The following is a 12268-nucleotide window of genomic DNA, read 5'->3' as shown; positions in this document are numbered from 1 at the left end:
TATTTGGAAATTAGCTCTCGGCTCAAAGTTGTTTATAAATTGGGTAAGAGCCCCTAAATAATGTGTCATATAACTCCCCCCATTCTAAATTGAATCGTCCCGATTCATTGGAACTGATGGGTATATTGAATGTAATTGATGGGTTAATTTGACAATGATATTTTCTTCTAGGGTATTTTCATCGTCGGGTATATTATTTATTTCATTATCGGAAATATTGTTTTCTGGTTCAATTTCTATATGAATTTGCCATGGTTTGAATATTAAAAATGTTCTGAATTTGATTATAATCATAATAATTAAATATATAAATGTGAATATGATTAATATTAACGTAACTGGTATTTGAGTTTGTTTAATTTGAATAAATGGACTTAGTATGTTAATATTATCGAATGTGAGTTCCGAATAATTAGATATAATATATTCGGATACTAAAAAATCTGTATATTTTCGAGCTGTGATGTATTCCAATATCTTATTGTCTACATTGGTGTAGGAAATATTATTAATTTTAGTGGTGCCATTAAAAGTTATTAAATATGACCCATTTAAATGAGTGTCATTAACTGTATTTTCTCCATTTACAAAAATGGCTCCATCTTGGATTACATCTACTTTTTTATTTTTTTCTCGGATTTTGTTACAAAAGGATTTTTCTCCATTTAGTAATCTAGTGAAACAAGAGCCTTCTGGGTTAAGTGTGCAGTAATTATTGAATATTTCTGTCTTAAAATTAGACATTACATAGTACTTATTTCTACATTTCGCGACGTGATTATGGATCTTGAATTGTAAACGTCACAACGATCGGTAATAATAGGGTATCTTATGTAAATTATAATAAGATCTTGATGCAAAGCGATTTTAAACTCAGATATATCTAAAAGGTCTGTTATAACTACAGGTCTATCTTCGTGCTTATAAATTTCTTGTATATCATCATTGTTTAGAATTTTAGTATTAAATACATCAATTTTGGCGAGTGTAATTGTGTCCATTAAATTCATAAGATCGTAAGTAAGCAAGCGCAGACGATATTTTCTAAGTGGAATTTCTTGATCTTTAAAGGCTGTTTTGAATTGTTCAGATAAAGATTTTATCTCTTTAAATATTTTAGAATTAATAACGAATTGATCGTTATTATTTTGTATTAAATCATCGATTTTATTTTGGACTGTTATGAAATCATCATGATCTGGTGTTCCCGCTATCCATTTCAAAATGGTGCCTATTTCATTAATGCCTCTTTTTGATCTACTGGGTATAATTTGAGAGATAAGTATTTTGATAATTTTTAAATCGTGGGATATTTCCCAAAGAAAATTCTTGTTGTCGTGACCCTTTAGAAATTCTGTTTCAAGATTAATTATTTCTCTATAAAGACTTATATTAGTTATATGAAATAAATCTGCATATGATTCATAAATAAGAACATCTTTGGTATCATTGTAAAGAAGGAAATCATGGTTCGTGTAATCCATAATTTCGGATTTGGTTGTAGCTACCAGCAAAAATAAGTACATTATTGAAATCATTATCTGTAATTTGAAACAAATTATTTAATATTATCTTTATGAATCGTACGGTTTCTGTTATTTGTAATAACTTTATTGGGGAGATTTTCCTTAACTACTTGTTTTTTATATCTAGAATTAAGCTTGGTTCTTTCCCCGTGTTTCTTTTCGTAAATTACCTCTCCTACGTGATAATTCTTATTTTGTCTATCTTTATTGTGAAAATGCAACATTTTCTCTTGAGCTTGTTGCAATAATTTAGGAATATCATCGTGTTTGATTTTATTAAATAATATATCAAAAGGTCGATGGTTGGTTATTGGGTGAATTGTTAAATTGTATTTTTGTGCTGCTCTAATTATAATTTCGGAATAATCAATTAAATTAAGCTCATCTTTAGTGCAGCGAGCAATTTCTGTTAAGGTAGAGTGTGCCCTTTCTATTTGTCCGTTAGACGTACTATGTCGAGGATCTGCAAAGAATAAAGATATCCCATTTCTTTGTCCAAAAGATTTAAATTGGGATGAAGAAAAACTTGGTTCGTAATCTATCATCAAAGCTTTGGCTAATGGAAATTGTTGTAAAATTTCTGAAACTTTATTTTCTATATTTAGTTTATTAGGGATTTCTTTTACGACTAAGTTTTTTGAATCCGAATCTATACAAGTAATGAATATAAGATTTTGGGCGTAAAATATGTCAAGATGCAAATTTTCACCTTCTCTTTCTGGAATAGGTGCTTAACCGATAGGAATCTGTACTGGGTGTCTGTTGTATTTGTTTTGATTGCAGATTGTGCAATTCTTTATAAACTCCTTAAGCTTTTTGTATAAATTGAGCCAATAATAAAGTCAAGTTATTTGTTTATAATTTTTATCAAGCCCTCTATGAGCTCTACAATGAGTTTCTGTGATAATAAGAGATCTGTCTTCAGCGTTCTCGACATCCTGGACAAATGTCTTAGTGTATAAAAATGTATTTAAAAAATTGTCCTTAAGTGGTTTTTGAATTCTGTAAAAATCTTCTAGAGTACAGTGAACTCCTATTGTTATATTGGGTGGAATATATTCCCTTAAGATTGATACTAAATTTTCTGGAGTGTCATACTCTATTATATGTCTAGTATTTCCGAATACATTAATCGACTCATGTATTGTATACCTCCCCGTTGCTATTAGCAATTGTTGCTTAAACTGGTTTAAGGGTTTTCGGGTTTCTGGTATAACATTCTCAAAACTACTCTCTGCTGAATGCTGAGTATTTTGATCTGAGACCGATTCATTACTTTCCGTTAAGTTATTTATTTGAATCCTTGATAAAGCGTCCGCAACAACATTTGTTGCTCCTGGCTTGTAAATAATTTTGGGTGAATAGCTTTTAATAGAGGAATACCATCTTTTCATCTCAATATATGGATTTTTTTGAGAAATGGAAAATGAAAGAGGTTGATGATCGGTATAGATCTCGATGTTGTTAACCCCATATAAGTAATTTCGAAGATTTTTAAAAGCCCATACAATGGCTAAAAGTTCCTTTTTATTTGTTGCGTATAATTGTTCGGTTTTTGTCAGAGTTTTTGAAATAAATGTAATTGGTTTTCCTTCCTGAGAAAGAACAGCACCAATTGCTAAGTCAGATGCGTCAGTTGTTAGGGTAAATTTTTTATTATAGTCCGGTTGTACTAGTTCTACTTGTGCAATTAAGTTTTCTTTGAGCTCGTTAAAAGCTCTTACAGCTGAATCATCAAACTGTATTAAAGTTTTACGTGATGCATTTTTTGATACTTTGCCGTTTTGGCCTTGTTAAAGGTTTAGCTATCTCTGCGGAATTTTGCACAAATTTTCTGTAATATCCTGTAAGGCCTAGGAAGCTTCTAAGCTCTCGAATATTTTTAGGTATCGGATATTTTACAATTGTAGAAATTTTTTCGGGATCGGTTTTTATCACATTGTGAGAAACAACGTAACCGAGAAAATTGGTTTCTAAGTTTAAAGAACTTTGATTTTTCAATTGAAATTTTCATGTTTGCGTTCAGCAAAATTTTAATAATGAGAATTAAATCTTTGTAATGTTGTTCAATTGTTTTTGAAAATATAATTATGTCATCCATATAAACGTGACATGTTTTACCCACTTGTTCTCTTAAAATATCATCCATCGCTCGTTGGAATATTCTTGGAGCTTTGGTCAAACCGAAAGGCATTCTTAGGAATTCGTATTTCCCGTTGTTTATTGAAAATGAGGTTTTCTGAATGTCTGGTTCATTCATGAGAATCTGATGAAATCCAGATTCCAAGTCAATTGTTGAAAAGTATTTGGCTTTTCCAAGATTTGACAAAATCACTGAAGGGTCCTGCATTGGATATCTATCTGGTAATGTATTTTCATTAAGTTTTTTATAATCAATTACGAGTCTGAGTTTTTGAGTTCCGTCTTCATTGAAACCCTTTTTTGGTACTACTAGTACTGGTGAATTATAAGGACTTCTACTTGGCCTTATAACTTCTTCTGTTAACATTCGACTTATTTCAGAATTTACAAAATCTGAAGCTGATAGAGCATAAGGGTATTGTTTGCTGTAAATGGCCCTATCATTTACGGTGTTTATTTCACCGCGGATATCTGTCCTAAATGGAATCTGCATATTTATTTTTGAATGCTCTTCATTGATAATATTTAATATTTTGTTCTCCAGATCTTTTCTTTGATCTGCAGATGATATTTTTATGTTGATTATTCTTTGATTGTCGGATATTTCAACGACGGCGTGTTCGGAATTTTTGAATTCCAAACTTTTATTTTTGTAGGATTTTTCAACGACGGCGTGTTCAGGATTTGTATAATCCAAAATAGATTCACTTTGATTACCCATTTCAGATTCGGATCTGATTTGAGCTTTTTCATCAAAGTATTTATACCCGTTACTCGTAGAGTAAAAGGGTATACTAGATTCGTCGGAAAGTATGTAACAGGCAGAAGGAAGCGTTTCCGACCCCATAAAGTATATATATTCTTGATCAGGATCACTAGCCAAGTCGATCTAGCCATGTCCGTCTGTCCGTCTGTCTGTTTGTCCGTCTGTCCGGATGAACGCTGAGATCTTGGAAACTATTGAGATTTGGCGTGCAGATTCCTAAGGTTCTTACGCAGCGCAAGTTTGTTTCGGTAGAGTGCCACGCCCACCTTTACGCCCACAAACCGCCTAAAACTGTGGCTCCTACAGTTTTGATGCTAGAATAAAAATGTTAACTGAAATGTATTATTCTCATCAATACCTATCGATTGACCTAAAAAAAAGTTCGCCACGCCCACTTTATCGCCCACAAACCGCCCCCAAACTTCAAAAAATCGTAAATATGAACGTGGATATCTCGGAAACTATCAAAGATAGAGAACGCCCACAAACCGCCCAAGCCTGTGGCGCCCACAATTTTCATGCTAGATGAACTGTATTGGTCTCGTCAATACCTATCGATTGATCCAAAAAAAATTTGCCACGCTCACCCTAACGCCCATAACGCTTAAATCTGTCTACCGCCGGTAGGTGGCGCATTTCAGTCTTGCTTTGCTGCTTGCTTATCTCCATTTCCCTTTAGTCCCTTTAGCTGAGTAACGGGTATCTGATAGTCGAGGCACTTGACTATAGCATTCTTTCTTGTTTTTTAATATAAATTCTTTTAATGGAAGAATGGTGTTTTCTTCTGTTAAAGAATGTTGGTTTAGTATGTTTCCGTTATCATAATTTAATTTTTCTTCTATTCCATTATATTTAATTACTCCCTTAGCTGTATCAATTACCGCTCCTATTTTTTTAAGAGGTTATAGCCGACCAGTAAATCTGAGTCTAGCCCATCTATTTCATAAAAAGTATATCGCGTATCAAAAATAGTTATCATATGATAAAATTTAATTATTGAATATCCATTCACTGTGGATACTCTTTTGTAAATTGGAAGCTCGTTCTTATTTTTATAAATTCCTGTTCTTATATAACACGAGGTTGCCCCAGTGGCAATTAATATTTTTAATTTTTTATTTATTTTTGGATCATTTCTAGTTAAGTAGGGTAAACCTACTCCTGACTTTTGTCTAAAAAATGATTCTCCTCAATGTTATTTAGTCTTGTTCGTCTTGTTAGCCGGTTGGTTAACAGTTCCAGTTGGTACCCTTTTATTTTGGGCTTGGCCTTGCTGAGTGTTCTGGGTCTCAAATTTTTTTGTTTGATCCCACTTGTTCTGACTATAATTATTATTTTGATATTTATTATAGCCTTGATTATAGCCGTTGCTAGCCTTATTCTGAACCTGGATAGACTCGTCTACCTTTATTGGTTCCGGCTTATTTTGTGGCTGCCTATAGGTGTTCCACTGATTTTGTTGGTTATTATTAAATCTACCCTGGTTCCAAGAATTATTTTTATTCTGATTATAATAACCATAAGTATTTTTGTTCTGGTTGTTGTCATGATTGAACCTTAAATTATTATTGTTTCGCTGGTTACTGTAACTATTGTTTTGCTATCTTGTCTTGTGGTTGAAATGTGTTTGTCCATTTCCACTAGAGTTTGGCTCGCTATGTTTTCTCTGAGTAGTAGAGAAACTATTTGCGAAATGAGCCCTCATGTTGTTGCTTTCCAATTCCTGAACTATGACATTTGCATTTGGTAGGTCAGGTGGATTCATTGAGAAAATAGTATCTGAAATTTGGCCGTTGAGGCCGGTAATGAATACTCTAAGAGCTGTCTTCCTATGTTTCTCATTCATTTCCGCTGTTATAGGTTTGTTTCTACCGTAGGTCATAATAGTTTTATTAATTAGCAGAGTTAATTTTCTATTAACTGTACCATAATAATCCATTATGGATAATTTTCCCTGACTCAATACACTTCATTCCTGTTCAATAATGTGAATTGGTCGTTTGTCGCTAAAGACGAAGTCAAGTCTGGCCATTATGGCATCGAAATTTAATACCGTACCGTTATGGGTTAAGGCATCGTTTGCCATTCCTGTTATTTTGTTTCGTAATATAGATAATGTTACGTACGCCCTCCCCCATACCAAGATTAACCCCGGGAAAACAACTGCCATTAGTTGAGGGTAGGGGCCGTAATGACTAACCACACTGCGATTGATAAAAGCAAAACAGCAAAAACAATTCGACAACTCATGGGTGTCGCGTGGCCAGAACAACGACCACGATCGACCTGCTCGTAACCGTACTCCAGTAAGGTGGCAAAGTGCACCAGCCGGCCATTGACTCCTAAAATAGGGGAAATGGAGAAACAGTACCCCTAGGTGGGAACACCTAGTAAATTCATCCAATATGGGGGGCTAGCGAAAGCTCTAGTCCGGTATAAAAGACCCCAGCCAAATGGAGAAGAGACAGAAATTGTTCTGATCTCTCCCTGACGGTGGTCTAGAAGTACAACTCCCAACGACACAGACACTAGTGAACCAAGTGAATGGCCTAAGGACCCCAAGATGGGCGGCGAAACTTCCAAAGTGGCCGACAGCACCGCCAATGTGATTAATCACGTATAGATTGTTGACCACAGGGACGATATTCAAGATGTCAACAGGACCCTGAAGCTCATAGCTGGACTACTACTGGTTATAGTGATCCTTAAAGTGGTCAAGATGTACAAGCGCTCTGTTCAGAGACGCCGCGACCAACATCACACCCTGGAGAAAGTGGTGACCCACATCGGAGCATAAGCCGACCAGATACAGTGAAGTGAAACCACAAAAAGACAATAAAAGCAGCAAAAAGACAGTAGAAACAATACAAATAATAATAAATAAATTGCACTCCAATATTATAAACAAAAAAGTGAATCGCCAAAACAATCAAAAACAATTTGCGAGTACATGCATTTCTGAATGCAAGTGTAAACAGAATCCCCAATTACATACGCTGAACAAGAAATTGGAGCTGCACCGACCAGCCCAGCCCGAGCATTGGAACTGACGTGTGCCTCAGTGGAACTCTCATACAATGCATACATACATACATATCTATACAGCGATAGTGTTATTTTTTTTGTGTAACGTAATCTTTGTGTTTTTTTTTTGTAAGCGACCATCAAATCTTGCACGTATATATTTGTACAAACCAATTCTAAAATCTCCCAAAGCCCAGGATCCGGAGCGTCGAGATCTCATCGCCCAGGATTAAAAAGAGGGTAAGTTTGTCGGAACACGGTTCCTTTTCTTATACATACATATATATATATATATATATATATATATATCAGAAGCTTTAGCAAAAACAATAGACACCGATCCACAATTTAACGTAAGAATTTTATACTTGTTATCCAAAGCCAAACTGCCAATAACAGTGAGTGAATTAGAGTACTTATATATTGAGACCTTCCGTCTAGATTTTTCACCACTTGTCCACTGCAATAAGACACAAAAAGCTATCATTATCTCTACCGTTCCAACGGTCATTGTTCTCTCCCGTCTGGATAAGAATTTGTTTTTGGGCAATATTAATACTTTCCTAGTTAAGACAAAGAATTAATCTGTTAGGAATACATGTAATAATATATAATATCCACATATAATAATTGTTTCATATATATAATCATTTAGATATACTTTTCTTTTTATACCTTTTTTTAAACATAATAATTAAATGTTAATTTTTCAGCGGCGAGTATCAGCCTTGTAATTGTATGACAATTGCAAGAGCCCTCTGAGCGACGTTTGTAGTCGTGAATAGTCAGCATTTTGCTGATTTGTGCGCCTTCACAGGTGGTCAAATCGATACTCTCCGCCAAAACAATAATTGTCAATTAATTTAACCCCCATATGAATTAGCCAAAATTATGTTACTCAACACCGGCACACGCCGACCTAAATATTATCCAATAAATTTGTAATGTGAAAAAGTATTCGAAAACATGGTGTGCTAAAGCTTTATTAAAGGGGTGTGCTGACGCGAGAAGTGGAGTAGGTCAAGAACAATGACATAACTTTTGACGGACAACCTTGACAATAGGGGATCGTATTGCGCGGCCTGCGACGATCCATTGGCACACGAATGTGTGAAGGGGAGGGAATATGGCCAAAACACAGCCCGATCGTATTGCGATCAAGCTACAGCTAAGCTTGTGGGGCAGTGTGGACTGACGACTGACGAACTTTATGAACTGATATTATTTTCCAGGCACTTTTAATATTTATTCTCGTTATGTTGGAGAGGAGAGAGGCTTACCAAGATCCCACGACCCGAATACGACGTAGCTTATGCCGGCAAATGGTGCCAGAATATCGGACGCCTCTCCCTCGGCCCAAGTCATTGTCAGGACTCGGGCACTAATATGCCCACCTAACAGAATTGGCGCCCAACGCTAGGACTTTTAATATTCCTTAAGGAATTTTAACAGGGTCCACAAACTCGGTACCTGCGGTATCGGAGTGGATGTACCTAAGTATGGCAAAGCTTTCATTTTTTTTTGCCATAGGTAATTTGACTGTTTTATAGAGCAGGGAGATTAAATAATTTTAAATGTACGCGTACTTACTTATTTGTCGAGCTAGTAACTGTAAAGTCCCCAACTTCTGTGACTGTCAGTGTTGAGCGGCCGCTCAATCAGAACTTTGTCGCAGAATAGAGGCCTGACTTTGAAATGTTTTTAACCTTAAAAATGGACAATTTTCCAGGATTTTCTTAAATCAAGAACTATGAGTTATCCTTTTTTTTATAATACTATACCTATAACTAAGTGTCGACGACTACTTGTTAAAATTAACGTAAATACAATTTATAGGTGCTTTCTGGCTGACGCCACACGACGTACTACGCATTTGCCCGGTCGTTTGAATTGGTTCGAGTCCAGAAAGAGCAGGAGCGCTAGCATTACGGTAACGCATTTAGCAGTTGCGGTGCGGGTCTACTGTTCGTTTGTCGATCCAGGACAGAATGGGGGTGGGGGAACTGACAGGAAACGCAAAGCCGACGCCCTACAACGTACTGGGCATTTGTCCGGTTGTTTGCTTGGTTCGAGTCTTTGCTGTTTCCCTTGACATATTTGGGCGGTGGACGATTTTTAGTTTCTCTGGCCGACGCCCCACAACGTATTAGGCTAGTTGGTCAGGTCGTTTGCTTGGTTCGAGTCCAGAGAAATAGGAGACGGTTGTGGAGCCCGAGAATGATCGGTCAAACAACTTGTTTTCCGACGACTGGCGGGAGGGGGTATTTGGACAGATTCCTTATCTAGACACAGCAATCCGTTTGGAACATTTGGGATGTCTAGAAAAAGGGAAAGTAAGGGCATGTTAGCTTAGCGGAACCGCGTTGTGTAGAAGCGGCTAACACCCCTAGTTAGGGAAATTTATTTTGTTTTTTTTTTTGGGCTTAAATATCGGACGGTTCTTGACCGAAGAGAAACTTGAGAAGCAGAGAGAAGCACCCCCAGTTTATAAACATTTTTATTGTCGACTTATTCAGCGTATACATCGCTGACCGGGTGTTTTGAAAAGAATCACGTGAACCTTTTATACCAAAACGCAAAAAAAGTGAAGACAAATTTTAGTGCGTGTATTAATTCGCACAAAGTGACAATCTATAAAAAGAAAGCGGAGGCCTTTAAAGAAGGTCAAATAATATAAATGAAGGGGGCCAAGAAGAAGGTCCTATTCCAACCCAGCACCGGAAGAGTGACCCGAGCAACAACGCGCGGAGACAACCACCAACCCCGGAGTGCGAGCGCGCCAAGGCTAGGAGACTCATCTGAAAGAGAGCCGTGGGAGCTCGCACAGAATCAGCCAGGACAGGTAGATACCCTGTCCGAAGAAAACAATTTGGACCAATATACTGAAATGGAAGGAGCCGCCGGTTGGGAGAATCTACCCCTAGGACCGCCGAAAGAAGATCAAGTATGCTTCCCCAGTTTCAGAGGCACGAGGAGGACAACTTAGAGGCTGCCGAGCGACGTGAACAAAGATTGATGGAGCTCTTGAGACAGAGCAACGAAATGCAGCGTGGAATGAGTGCCCAGATAGAAGCGCTGAAGGCACAGATAACAGAATTGCAGTCTCCGACATCCAGGAGACCCGAACAGAAGGGACTGCCTTCGCCGCCCCGAACTGTTCCGAATCCAACGGACAGCTTCTTGATATACCAAGAGACCCCGCCTCTGGAACCAGTAACGCAGGACATGCTTAGTAGCCAGATGCACCGGTTAAGAACACCCAGGCGGGTGGACACCCCGTCACACAGGCAATCCAGAACAAATGAAAGGGAGACGAGTCACCAACTGCACCCAGAGATCGATCGGAACTCATCGTTTCAGGGACCAAGACCAAAAGACGTCAGATTGGACAAATGGAACCTAAAGTTCGATGGAAGCGGTCGCATGACAGTTGAAAGTTTCCTGTTCCGCGTAGACCGATTGCAAGAATTGTACGACCTCAGTCGCCAACAAGTCTTTCGTGAGTTCCATCTTCTGTTGGCAGGTGCAGCCACGAAATGGTATTGGCAGTTGATGGAGGACAAGGCAGAAGATTACGATTTTGACTACTACTCATTGACCCAAGAAATGAGACGGGCATTTTCCACTACCGGGAGTGACCTTATGAAAGTCAAGGAACTGATGGAAAGGAAGCAAGGGCCACACGAAACCTTTAGCGATTATGTCTCGGATATGCATAACTTGCATTTCAAGCTCAAGCACAAAATCGCTGAAGATGAATTCGTTGAGCTCTTAAAGGACAACATGAACTCCCAGATGGGGGGATTGCTGCTAACATCCCCAATAACCTCATTAGCGGAGCTCAAACGAGAGGGTCTCAGAGTTGATCGCTGGCTGAGAAGTACTGGAAGAAACCTGCGCAGCCGAGCTGCAGTCAACGAAATAGAGGAATTCCAGACACTGGAGGACTTGCCGGACGCGGTCACGGTGGAGAAATTCAACCGGCAGCGGAAAGATACGCGAGGGCGTTACGAGGATGGACAAGGATGCCGAGGCCCATTACACGCGCTGGTGTGTTATAAGTGTGGCAAAGGAGCAGACTTCTACAGGAAGCACCCCTCGAAGAAAGAATCCTGCCCGATCAAATTCCACGATGCCACTTGTAGGTTCTGCGAGGAAGTCGGGACGGATGCAGATGCTAACCAAGCGGCTTTTGCGCGGAGTCCGTCAGGCAAGACCGGGATAGCCGGGCGGACCAGGACCAACCCTTTCCGGTAAAAACACCGAAGCCCAACCAAATCTCCCCCATAAGAGCCTAGAACAACGAGAGAGGGAGTACGAACTTGCTCGTGAACGTATCTTCACTGGCTCGGAAGATGCAGACAACGAGACACGAACAACACGGAAAATACTTAAATTATATGATGCCCGAGCAGACTATCGCCGGCTCAAGCAAAAAGTGGTGGACACGGTGGTGAGCGTGCAAAATGAAGGTTGCTAAAACGAAGGTCGATGGCTAAGAGATACTCGCATTGCTGGACACAGGCGCCAGTGCGAACTGTATTGGCAGAGGAGCACACGCTTTCTTGGAAAACCGGAAGCGACCGATAAGAAAGCTAAGCGAAGAATGCGTACGCACAGCAAGCGGTGGTGAAACCCAAGTAACCGGAGCCATAACGTTACCTGTGGAATGGGAAGGAGAAACCAAGGACCTAGAGTTTTTGATAGTGCCAGGTCTGACACAGCGATTTTATTTCAAAATTAATTTCTGGGATACGTTCGGCCTCACATTCCTCGGTAAAGGTAGACGCGAGGTTGCCGCCGTTGAAAC

This window comes from Drosophila subpulchrella, unplaced genomic scaffold, assembly GCF_014743375.2.
Source record: "Drosophila subpulchrella strain 33 F10 #4 breed RU33 unplaced genomic scaffold, RU_Dsub_v1.1 Primary Assembly Seq43, whole genome shotgun sequence".
In the NCBI taxonomy this organism is placed as follows: Eukaryota; Metazoa; Arthropoda; class Insecta; order Diptera; family Drosophilidae; genus Drosophila; species Drosophila subpulchrella.
The sequence above is the reverse complement of the archived record's forward strand: the minus strand, read 5'-3'. Positions refer to the sequence as shown.